General features: G+C 37.3%; 1 protein-coding gene across 1 annotated transcript in view; it reads right to left on the bottom strand.

The window, feature by feature from the left end:
- LOC131482770 (cTAGE family member 9-like) overlaps positions 1-12,165 on the bottom strand; it is a 565,689-nt gene extending 553,524 nt beyond the window's left edge. The window contains exons 1-2 of the mRNA XM_058678176.1: positions 12,084-12,165; positions 10,763-10,823 (exon numbers count right to left, since the gene is read on the bottom strand). The gene's annotated coding sequence lies outside the window, so the exon portion shown is untranslated. The remainder of the gene's footprint in view (positions 1-10,762; positions 10,824-12,083) is intronic.
- Positions 12,166-12,762: the final 597 nt, after the last annotated feature.

The following is a 12,762-nucleotide window of genomic DNA, read 5'->3' as shown; positions in this document are numbered from 1 at the left end:
TCTGGCAGCCGGAAGTTAAATCCTGCAGGCCCGAGGTTGCGCCCCTCCCCAATCCCGTTCACCCACCACCCAATGAGGATGTTGGGTGGGTCCCGGACATGCCCAGTCACGGAGGCCTCCCCCCTCGGCGTACTCACCCCAGAAGGAAGCAGGCCGCACCCAGGCATGTCCGGGCCCAGCCCGCCATGAGCCATGGGCACATGGCGGACTGGGTTCGGGATCCGAGCTAGACGTCCTCTCCCGCAGCCCTCGGCTCGCCTCTGGCAGCCGGAAGTTAAATCCTGCAGGCCCGAGGTTGCGCCCCTCCCCAATCCCGTTCACCCACCACCCAATGAGGATGTTGGGTGGGTCCCGGACATGCCCAGTCACGGAGGCCTCCCCCCTCGGCGTACTCACCCCAGAAGGAAGCAGGCCGCACCCAGGCATGTCCGGGCCCAGCCCGCCATGAGCCATGGGCACATGGCGGACTGGGTTCGGGATCCGAGCTAGACGTCCTCTCCCGCAGCCCTCCGCCTCACTGAATTTTTAAAAAATTGAAATCATACCATGAATCTTCTCAGACCATCATGAAGTGGAGCTAGAGACCCAAAGTCAAAACACCCAAGAAGACTTGCAAACACATGGAGACTGACTAATATGTTACTAAATGATTGATGGATTAGAGAGGAAATCAAAGGGAAAATTTAAAAATTTCTTGAAACAAATGAAGGCATCAACACAACAAACCAAAACTTTTGGGACACAAAGTCAGTGTTAAGAGGAAAGTTCATCTCAATCAATGCTTATGTTAAGAAACTGGAAAGGAACCAAATAAATGAGTTAACCTTACAATTGAAGGATACAAAAACAACAGCAAAGTAATCCCTAGATAAGTAGGAAACATGAAATATTCAAAATAAGGAATGAAATTAACTAAACAGAGACCAAAAGAACTATCTATGAGAACAATAAATTAAAGAGCTGGTTTTTTGAGAAAATCAACAAAATAGACTCCCCACTAGCCCAACTAATCAAAAAATGGAGTGAGAAGATGAGCATCTATAGCATCAGAGATGAGAAGAAAAATCTAACAACACATAGCTCAGACACACAAGAAAATATTAGGAACTATTACAAGCAAGTATATGCAAACAAATCAGAAGACACAGAAAAGATGGACAGATTTTTGGACATACACATCCACCAAAACTAAATCAAGAGATAATTAACAGCCTAAATAGACTTATACATTGAACTGAAATTGAATGCAAAATTAAAGCCCTTCTAACCAAGAAAAGTCCTAGACCAGATGGTTTCACTGCTGAGTTCTAAAAAACTATTCAAGAGGAATTTACTCCAATCCTCCACAAGCTTTCCCAAACAATAGAAATGGAGGCAATCCTTATAAGCTCTATGAAGCCAATATCACCTTAATACCAAAGCCAGATAGAAAAGCAACAGAAAAAGTGAACTGTACACCAATATCCTTCATGAACAAAGATGCAAAGATCCTCAAGAAAATACTAGTCAACAGGAACAGACAGTACATCAGGCAGATCATTCACCCGGACCAGGTGGGATTCAGCCCAGGCATGCAGGAAAGGTTCAACATTCGTAAATCAATAAATGTGATACATCACATCAACAAATTGAAAAAAAAATATGATCATCTCAATAGATGCAGAGAAAGCATTTGATAAGATCCACTACCACTAAATGATGAAAACTCTAAGCAAGATCAGTATAGAAGGAACATTCTACAACACAATCAAAGCCAATGCCAGCATCACACTAAATGGAGTAAGACTGAAAGCCTTTCCACCAAAATCTGGAACTAGACAGGGATGTCCACTGTCACCATTATTATCCAATATAGTATTGGATGTTCATAACAAAGCTATTAGGCAAGAAAATGGAATCAAAGGAACTCAAATTGGAAATGAGGAACTGAAAGTATCTATTTGCAGATGACATGATCCTCTACATAGGAGAATCAAAAAACTCAGTTAAGACACTACTGGAACTCATAAGAGACTTTGGCAGGATAGCAGGATACAAATTAATGAACACAAATCAATGGCACTAGTGTACAAAAATAATTTCATGACTGAGAAGGAAATTGTAAGTACAGTCCTTAAAGCAGACAGGAATCTTAAATATCTAGGAATTAAGCTAACCAAATATGTGGAAGACCTCTATGATGAAAACTATAAAACATTTTAAAAGGAAATAGAAGAAGACATTGAAAAGTGGAGAATTTTACCATATTCCTGGGTTGGCAGGATCAACATCATCAAAATGTCCATATTACCAAAAGTAATATACAGATTCAATGCAATCCCAATCAAAATCCCAACATCATACTTCTCAGAAATACAAGATACAAAAATTCGTCTGGAAACACAAGAGACCACGAATAGCCAAAGCTATCCTGAAGAAGAAAAATCAAGCAGAGGGATTCACAATTCCAGACTTCAAGACATACTACAGTACAATGGTCATCAACACAGTCTGGTACCGGTACAGAAACAGAGGAGGATATTAATGAAATAGAACAGAAACATCAGAAGGGAACACACACATGCATTACCAACTACTCTTTCACAAGAAAACTGAAAACAATCCAGGAAAAAAATTCTTGGCCATTCAACAAATGCTGTTCGGACAACTGGATAGCAGCCCGCAGAATCAAGAAACAAGACCTGCACTTGCCACATTATACAAAAAAAATCAGCTCTAAATGGTTCAAGGACCTAAATATACACCGAGAAACCATCAAAGTATTAAATAAAAATAGAGGAAGCTCTCTCCTAGGAATAGGAATGGAACTAGACTTCTTAGGAAAGACCCCAAAATTATACGTAGTCAAAGATAAAATAAACAAATGGGACTATATCAAACTAAAAATCTTCTATGCAGCAAAGGAAATGATTAACAAAATGAAGAAGCAATTAACAGAATAGGAGAAAATTTTTGCACATTACACAGGTGATAGGGGACTAATATCCAGGATTTACAAAGAGCTTCAGAAACCCAGGGACAGAAAAATGAATCAAGCAAGCAAGCAAGCAAGCAACCCTGTGAAAAATGGGCAAAGGAAATGAACAGAGATTTTTTCAAAAGAAGAGATCCAAAGGCTAACAGACATACGAAAAGATACTAAGGCTACCTAGCTGTCAGGAAGATACAAATTAAAACCATTCAGACTGGCCTACATTCAGAACTCAACTAACAACACCTGCTTGCAGGGGAGTGGGAAGAAGACATCCTCCTTCACTGCTGGTGGGAGGACAGGCTAGTACGGCAGTTATGGAAATCAGTATGGATAGTGCTTAGAGAATTGCAAATGAACCTGCCACATGAACCAGGTATTCCACTCCTAGGAATATACCCAAAGGAAATGAATGCTGCATATATGAGAGGCAGCTGTAATCCTACATTCACAACAACAAAATCTACAATAGAAAATACATGGAAACAATCAGGTTGCCCATCCAAAGAGGAGTGGTTAAATAAAGAGCGGTACCTCTAGTTTATGGAGTATTACTCAGCCAATAAAAAGAAGGAAATCATATCATTTGCAATTAGATGGTCACACCTAGAGACCATCATCTTCAGTGAAACAAGTCAAACCCAAAAGGACAAATACCATATGTTCTAATACAAGAAAATCATTATGAAAATTAAACTCTGTGTTTTCTTTCCATCACCTATGAATTGGTTATTCAATGGCATATTTTTTTAACTCTATGATACTGTATTTTTGCTTTGCTTTGTCTTTGCTTTAACATCATATCTGTTATCAAACTTATTTGTGGCTTCTCCATTAAGGCAATGTATAGAGATGGAGTAAGAGACTATCTGGCTGAATAATGAATGGCTACTCTACTGTACACGTGCCACAACAGATCTTGAATCCAAAACATCAGACAATTTTTGATGATGTGTCTCCTGTGAGCCAAAACAAAACAACCCTCCTAAGAAACTCCTCTCAAGTGTTATAAAGAACATCATAAAAATCTTACTAATATACATAAAAGAAGAAAAGCATGACTTTAGCAGTCAACTTAACAATAAGACAAACGACATTTTTTTCATGAAGACAAGGAATAACTGGTCAGCAGCAAAATGCATAGGGAAAAGGGAAGTGGAACTATATATATATATATATGTACATATATATATAATGGTTATATGATATATAATATATGTTATATATAAATATATAATACAAATATAAGCATAAAAATATATAAATATATATGTGAATATATAATATATATATAAATGTCTGTTACACATAAGGCAAATAAGCATTATATAGGAAATTAAACACTCAGGTAACCTAAGTATTTAAAACAAAGGACAAAACGAGTAAGTACTTTACAATGAAAAATGCTGGAATAACTGAAATTTCATTATTTAGCCTATAATATTATCTAATTAAGAAAGTAACAATAAAAGAGCTAAAAGTTGTTAAGTGTTACCATTAAGAAACTTACCTTTTCCTTTTACAAAAATATTCTTTCTTTAAGTCATCGAGTTCTCTCTCGGCAAACCGAGCTGCCCACTGAAAAATAACAAAAGATGGAGAAACATGCAGACAAATGTTAGATGAAAATGAGCATGAACATCCTACAGCATACAAATATCGCTGTCAATGTATGCATCCCCTGAAATGAAATGCAGATAAAACATTTTGAGTTGAAGGATCTTTTGGAAAAGGAAATATTTCAGGTAAGCAGATGTCATGGGCCTAAAACTGGAGATGATTTGTGCACTTGCCAATGAATGCTGCTCTCTGATGTGAGATGGAGGACTGTTTGATTAGTCAAGTAATATGCTAAGGGCAATGTGGGAGGATGCAAGCTTCAGGCAATGGCAACAGAGACTCAGAATCATTACACATGGCAGCTTTGTATATTAGCCTCAAGGCGATCATCGCTACAGAAAATTCACTATGATTCTGTGAAACCATGAAGGTCTAAAACAGTTTTGCAGCATGTGGTTAAATGCTATTTTAAAAAATAGATGAAATTATCAATGCATGTTGTACTTCCAGTAAGCTCATGGCACTGTCTAAATCATATCCCATTTTATTCAGTACGAGGTAAAGATAAAATCAAATGTTACAGAGAACAAAGCTTGCACAATCAAGTGAATAAACAGCATGTAATAATCACAACCATTCATGTGGAAGGTTAACCTCATTCTGAGAGATCTCCAGATCATTTGCACAATTATGTGAGACTTTGGACTGGAGAAACTATTACGATCAATTTATTTTAACATTTAAAGATAGATACAGTCACTTAATTTACAATCATGGTAGAGGCATTTAGCTTAATCTGCAATTTCTACAAATAAAATGGAATCCAGTAACAAAGTTTTACTTTAAAATTAATTCCAATGTAGAAAGAAACTTGACTCCCCAAATTACAGAAGCACACAAAGCATATCTCATTCATTAGTATCCTTCATATCAGAAAAGGTTACATGTATTAACCAACTCCAATATTTATGATGTCATCAACATTTGGTGAAAAACTATGCCAAAATCATTATTATTGAAATCAACAAATTATTGAATGATTACCAATATGGAATCAAAATTGTTTGATCTTTTATTTATTTTTATAAAATTATATTTATTTTTATTTGAAAGTCAGATATACAGAGAGGACTATCTTTCATCCACCGAATCACTCCGCAAGCATCTACAATGGCCCAAGCTGAGCCTATTCAAAGCCAGGGGCCAGGAGCTTCTTTTGGGTCTCCACTGAAGGTGCAGGGTCAAGACTGGGCCATCAACAATATTCCCAGACCACAAGCAGGGAGCTAAATGGGAAGTGGGGTGGCTAGCACATAAACCTGTACCCAACTTGGATCCCTGAAAATGCAATGCCAGGACTTTAGCCTCTAGTGTATTTTACTAGGTCAATTTGTGAATCTTTTGCCAAATTAATAAAACACATCTGTCTTTATGTACTAGGCAGAGAAGCATCAGATAATAACCAACACTAAAGACATATGGTCAAAAACAAATACATACAAACTCAGTACTAATAGTTAAGACCCCTCTTATTCTTTTATTTGAATAGTAACGAGACATTTTTTTCCAACACCTGTTCACTCCTCATTTGCCACACAGCCAGAGACAGGCCGGACTAAAGAAGAACCCAGGATTCAATCTGGGTCTCCAACATGGGTGTCAGGGACCAAATTCTTCAACCATCAGCTGCTCTAGCCTAAGGTGCACATTAGCAGGAATCTGGGTAAGAAGCAGGGGAGCCTGGATTTAAATCAGGCAGTCCAACAGAGGACCAGGTATCCTAAGCAGCATCTTTACTGCCACATGAACTGAACACCTAGTTCTGAGTCTACAGCTTATTCTCAAAGGTTAAGACAAATTTCAGCCAATGACTATGTTATACTCCAAATCACTGTGTTCAAACACTGAGCACTCACATCCACAAAGCCTTCTAAGAGGTCTGCTGACGAAAAAGTGACATTCGCTCACTAATGTAACTTGAAACTATCTCAGGGTAAAGACACAAAGAATGATCACAGTAAGGGCTGTTGTTGGGCCTTGAAGGCAAGCTGCCACTAAAGACAGCCATGTCCCACATTAGAGTACTTGGGTTCAATTCATGGCTCCATCTCCTTGTTCTGAATTCCTGATTAAACAAATCCTGGAAGACACTGATAACTGTTAAGTATCTGGATCCCTTGTCACTCAAATGGAGATGTAGACTGAGGTCCAAGCTCTCAACTTCAACCATCTGGGCTCTGACTAGTTTACTTTCAGTGGACTGAAACAGCACTCTCACTCTTATTCATATTTATGTTCTTCCTCGCTTTCTCCTTCATTAATATCCTAATTATTTTCTCAAATGGTTTTTAGAAATATTTTCACTTCCACAGATACAATGTTAATAGTACTCAGTTATATAAAAAAATGAAACCTTGTCTTTCCCAATACATATAGAAATGGAGACTATTATCCTTAAAAAAAAAAGGTCCCACGAATATATGTTATGTGCTCAATTATTTGTAGATAATTGACAGCTGAAAAATATACATATATGTATGTATGTTACATATCTATATCTAAAAGATACAGAAAGGGCCCGGCGGTGTGGCCTAGCAGCTAAAAGTCCTCGCCTTGAACGCCTCGGGATCCCATATGGGCGCTGGTTCTAATCCCAGCAGTTCCACTTCCCATCCAGCTCCCTGCTTGTGGCCTGGAAAGATAGTCAAGGACGGCCCAATGCATTGGGACCCTGCACCTGTGTGGGAGACCTGGAAGAGGTTCCAGGTTCCTGGCTTGGGATTGGCGAGCACCGGCTGTTGCAGCTCACTTGGGAAGTGATTCATCGGATGGAAGATCTTCCTCTCTGTCTCTCCTCCTCTATGTATATCTGACTTTGTAATAAAATCAATAAATCTTTTTAAAAAAAATATATATATATATATATGCACACACACACATATATACATGATATTTTGAATTTTGGTCATTTTCATGGCCTTTGTACATCTGAGGAACACTACTTTTTCTATTTATTATTTTTGGAGTTTTTTTATTTAGAGGAAGGTACAATTTATTATAAAGTTAAATGGAAGGTAAGTCACTGTAAAAGCTAAAATAGAAAAATAAGAAAGGATGGAGGGAAAAATAATGTGGATAGTACCGTGCTTTTAAAATATGCATTGGAATACAGAAAATTTCTTAATTTTAGGTATATTAATTTAAAACATTTTGTACAAATGACCTCAGTAATCTATCACCAGGCATACAAGACATATTCATCACCAGACATACAAGTAAGTAAGTTCAAAGGAAGAAAGCAATAATTCTAACTGGGCGGAGAAAGAAGTCAAACAAGTAATAAACAGCTGAAATTATAAGGAAAAGAGAGTAGAAACAGAACAAAGTTCATCAAGTGTGAAAGCTGCCTTTTTGTAAAGAAAAATAAATTGTGAAATATTCTTTAGAAATTCTATAATATATTAAGAATTCAGGATGCAAATAATAAGATATAGCACAGCCCCTTTCTTGTTAAATTTTCATAAACTTCGTAGCTCAGCAGGTTCGGCCATCTCTATGTTTACCATCATCCCATATCAGAGTTCTTGATTCAAGTCACAGTTACTCTAAGCTTCACAAAGAACTTACTGCCAATGTGCCTTACAGGGAGGGGAGGATGGATCACTGCCACACCTAGGAGGCCTGAAGCTACTGGCTCCTGCGTTCTGGAAGGTCCTGCTCCTTGATTTGTGGTCTTCTGAGAGCAGAAAATATATAAATCATTGTTCTCTTTCTCTCTTTCTCATTTCATACCTTTTCCCAGAATTCAAGTAAGTAAATAATCCTTAAAAATGGTTTTCAAAAAGTACACACAAACACAGCACTCACACACAATTTCTGTTTCATCTGAACGATGATCGGTGTAGTCATTTATGTGAGGATAAGATCCACATAATGAGCACTCAACCAATGTTTCACTCTGCATACTTAACAACAGTGAAACTGGCCCAGGGCAAAATATAAGTAAGGAAATTTCAGGAGCTGCAATCAGCAGTTGACCCAAGTTACCCCAGTCTGTGTTGCAGGCATCCTAATTAGCATTCTAAAACACCAGACCAAATGACAGCACTGATTTGATTGTTTCAGTAATCTATATTACTTTTCTTAAATCTGGAAAATAGCATTTTGCTGAAATCTAGATGGCGCACCTTCTATATGTACTAATGTTAAAGTCACACTTACCAAACAAGAATTCTACAAAAACTAACAGAATATGTATAAACACTGGACTCTAAAAGACTATGATTTCTATCTCTAGCCTTCACTATCTAATTATGTGATCTTGGGCCATTTTCTCATCATAATGCCTGAAATGGTATAATCTTATTTATACTTATTAAATGGGTTTAGTAAGAAACATGTGCAAACTACTTTTAAGTATCTTGCCTAAAATAGCAAGAATTTAATAGATATCATCTTCATCTTTTAAAAATAAGTTATTGCCTTGCATGCATCAGGATTTCATCTGGGTACCAGATCATGTTCCAGTTGCTCCACTTCCCATCCAGCTCCCTATTTGTGGCCTGGGAAAACCAGTAATGTATGGCCCAAAGCCTTGGGACCACCCAATCTCATGGCAGATTCAAAACAAGCTCCTGCCTCTTGGCTTCATAATGGCTCAGCTCCAGCCATTGCAACCACCTGGGAAGTCAACTGGCTGATGGAAGATCTTTCTCTCTGTATCCCTGCTCTCTGTAAATCTGTCTTTTCATATAAAATGACTAAATGTTGATAATAATATGCATATGTATTTAGAAAGTGCTGAAAAATGGTGAAGAAAAATGAGTCTATAATGATGCTAGCTCATTCACTAATGAATCTTCACTTGAACTCTGGAAACCAAAACAAACAGAATGTCAGAGAGGGGAGGGACCTGACAGTCAACACACCACTCTCTCATTCTATGCTCCTCTCAGACTTGCAAGTCTTCACTATAATAGCAATGGTAACACCAGTTAACACTGACTTAATGCTTATCAGTGTCAAGCACTTGACAAACATCCCTGAATGCTGTCTCCACCTCCCTGTGACAGGCACTCCCCAGTAGACAGCTACTGTCAACAGCTCTAGCTCTGCTCTTCCTTCTAACTGTTCAAAGTCTACAGCCACTTCACTTCCTCATCATGCAGCACAATTAGTTCCCCAGATGACCCTTTTCTTAATTTGTACCAACACTCAGAATCACTTAAGAGAACCCTCAATATTACAACTAGAAAGGGCTTTAGCTAGCTCTTTTTCTAATCCCATTTGTTTGACAAATGAGTAAAATGATCCAGAGACCTTTCAGGCTCTTCTAGATAAAAAGGAGCAATCCAATGTCCCAAAATGTAAATATATAAACATGAGCATATGTACCAAGTTCCTCTAACCCTCTCACCCTCTTCTAGCCTACTTTGGAAGAAGAAAATGCTAAAAGAAGACTGTTGGAATAACCACCATTTGATAATGTATTATTTCTCCAAATGGAATGTAATACCACTACTGATTTTTTAATATACCATCTTTTTTATAAATTTAAATCCCTAGCATTATCTTCCAGAAGGAAAAGCAAAATTCATTCTAAGAAATAGAGAAATCTTTAAGGCAATTTTTAACTTACCCAATTATGGTGGGCTCTTTTCTTACAATGAATAACCTGAAAAATAGAATGCTTGAAAATTAGTTTTCTTAAACAAAAAGAATATCTGTCTTTAACATAGGAAGTAACTCACAAGTTAAGAAATAATCCAAGCACATTTTGTGTCTGTAAACACAATTTTCTCCAAAATTTCATGAACACATCATCTATCATGTGTAAGTACACTAAAGGCAGCTAAAATTTGTAATTCATAAAGCTTTTGGTTTATGTTCCCTTGTCAGTATTCAGCCACAAAAGGAACTTTCAGTTAACAGATAAATAGCCTAGTTGAATAGGAGACCCAACTGGTGATTTAAAATCTATTTTTATTTCTGCAATGTAATTCCTGTTGTCAAAGACAGGAGACATGGTGACTTGAGATTTTTTCTTATTACACATTCTTTGAATCACTAAAAAATGGAAATGACTGAACACCACATTTAGCACTTAAAGATATAAAACCAGTAAAGGAATCACTTCTCCCTTTCCATTCTACATAAAGGCACAGGATCTAATACATACACACTCTAAACATGCACAACACACACATTCAACAAACACAAAAACACACTTACCCTTCCTTGGTAATAAACAGTGGTTTTTTCCACTCTTTCTTCAGTATCTTTGGCTTTTTTGCTATTTAGAAGACATACATTTTCAATTATTCATATGTAATCACCATAATAAAATAATATACTCTACTTAAAAATATATACATCAAGAACAACCTATTTACTGGAACAAATAACAAAAACTGCACATGCTGAGAAATACCAAATAGAATTTTCATTTTTTTTGATCTAATATAAATTCTACTCATTAAGTTTTCCTAAAACAACAGTACATACAGTATTGTAAGTATATGATGAAGATTCATCCAGATATTTATAATCTTTAAATGACTAAAGGAAATGAATTATTTCCCTCACAAAATTATAGACCTTATCAGACTGCACATGAGGGCCTGGTGTTGTGGCACAGAGGGCAACCTACATCACCTGACGCCCATATGGATACCTGTTAAATCCTAGCTACTACTACACATACAATCCAGCACTGTGATAATGTGCCTGCAAAAGTAAAGGATGCTGACCTTTATGCTTATGCCCTTGTATCAACAGGTGAGTTCCAAAGGAAGCTCTTGGCTCCTGGTTTCAGACTGACCTAGCCTTGGGTGTTGTGACAATTTGGAGAGTTAATCAGCAGATGGAAGGGTCAGTCCCTCCCATTCAGTGTGATTGTGTATCTCTTTGTGTGTATCTCTTTGTGTGTGTGTGTGTGTGTGTGTGTGTGTGTAATTCTCTCCCCCTACCTCCAGGTTCTATATTTGTTCTTTCAAGTGAATAAATCAAAAAAGAAGACAAATCAGCTACTTCCTTTGTTAAAATAAGACCGACCCAACACTACTCTTCCTGACATATAATGAAGTATCCCAAGTATGCAAATACAGCTGAATCTTACCGTTTGTGTTTAGGTTTTCCAGTGTCCCCTTTGTGAAGTAAGGAAAGCTTCAAGGTAAAAAGTAAACTTACTCTCTTCTAAACCTATACAAATATTAATTATGGCTCATACATTCCTTTATATGTATGAGCCATATGCCGAATCCCTTCATATCCTACACATTCCTCTCCATTGGAACTAGAGAGTAAAAACCTTGAATTAAATGTCTACCCATAAATTCCCTGATGTAATAGGTAAGACTGGTCCATACTCAAACATAAGATTAAAAAAATCACACATGCTGAAAGGATATTGCTTTTCCTTTTAAGGTTTTCTATGAAATTTCATAACAGCAAGGACTTGAAATTAAAAAGTAGCAAAATATACTACTTATATTTGGCTGCTTAAATATTTTTCTGGCTATTCTCCAGGTCACAAAAGAAAAAGCATTAATACCAATATAAGTCAACTTCTCTTGTAGATTTGAAATTTGCATCAACAATCGAGATAGCTTTCTTCTCTGGCTGGGAGTTTTCCTCGATCATCAGGTGCCTCAAAGGAAAAGTGAAAATTTATAATGTATTCAAAGCATGTCATAAAGACTTGTATTGTTTTAACTGTATCAAAACTGGAGTCTCCCATAAAAATATCCATAATTATCACTGCAAACACAACATGAAAAACTAATATGCAAGCATTTCTGATGTAGAAATAACACTACACACTCAAATTTCAAAGCAACAACTCTCAAAATAATCTTGCTATCACAACAGTCTCCAGAGTTTTGTATATGAATCTGGCACAGAAACAAGATTTAAAAGGCAAAATAAATGAATATAACAGATAACTTATAGATAACATACTCGAATCAGCATTAGACATTAGCAAAACCATAAAGGCATACAGGAGGAATCAAGAGTGATCCTGACAACCTTGTAACAGGAGGTCACATGCACAGAGGAGGGGGGGACCCCAGAGTGGAGCAGGTGGACAGGAGGAGGCTTGTATCCCAACCCTGGAGACTCTTGGATCCTCACCAAGGACTATCAGTACAGGCACCAAGGGCTATATCCCAACTGCCAAGGAGACCACGGGGAATTGGACTACCCTTGTAGGCCAAGAACCTTTAAGTCAT

The sequence above is a fragment of the Ochotona princeps genome, chromosome 20, assembly GCF_030435755.1.
Source record: "Ochotona princeps isolate mOchPri1 chromosome 20, mOchPri1.hap1, whole genome shotgun sequence".
NCBI classification, from domain to species: domain Eukaryota; kingdom Metazoa; phylum Chordata; class Mammalia; order Lagomorpha; family Ochotonidae; genus Ochotona; species Ochotona princeps.
The sequence above is the reverse complement of the archived record's forward strand: the minus strand, read 5'-3'. Positions and strand labels throughout refer to the sequence as shown.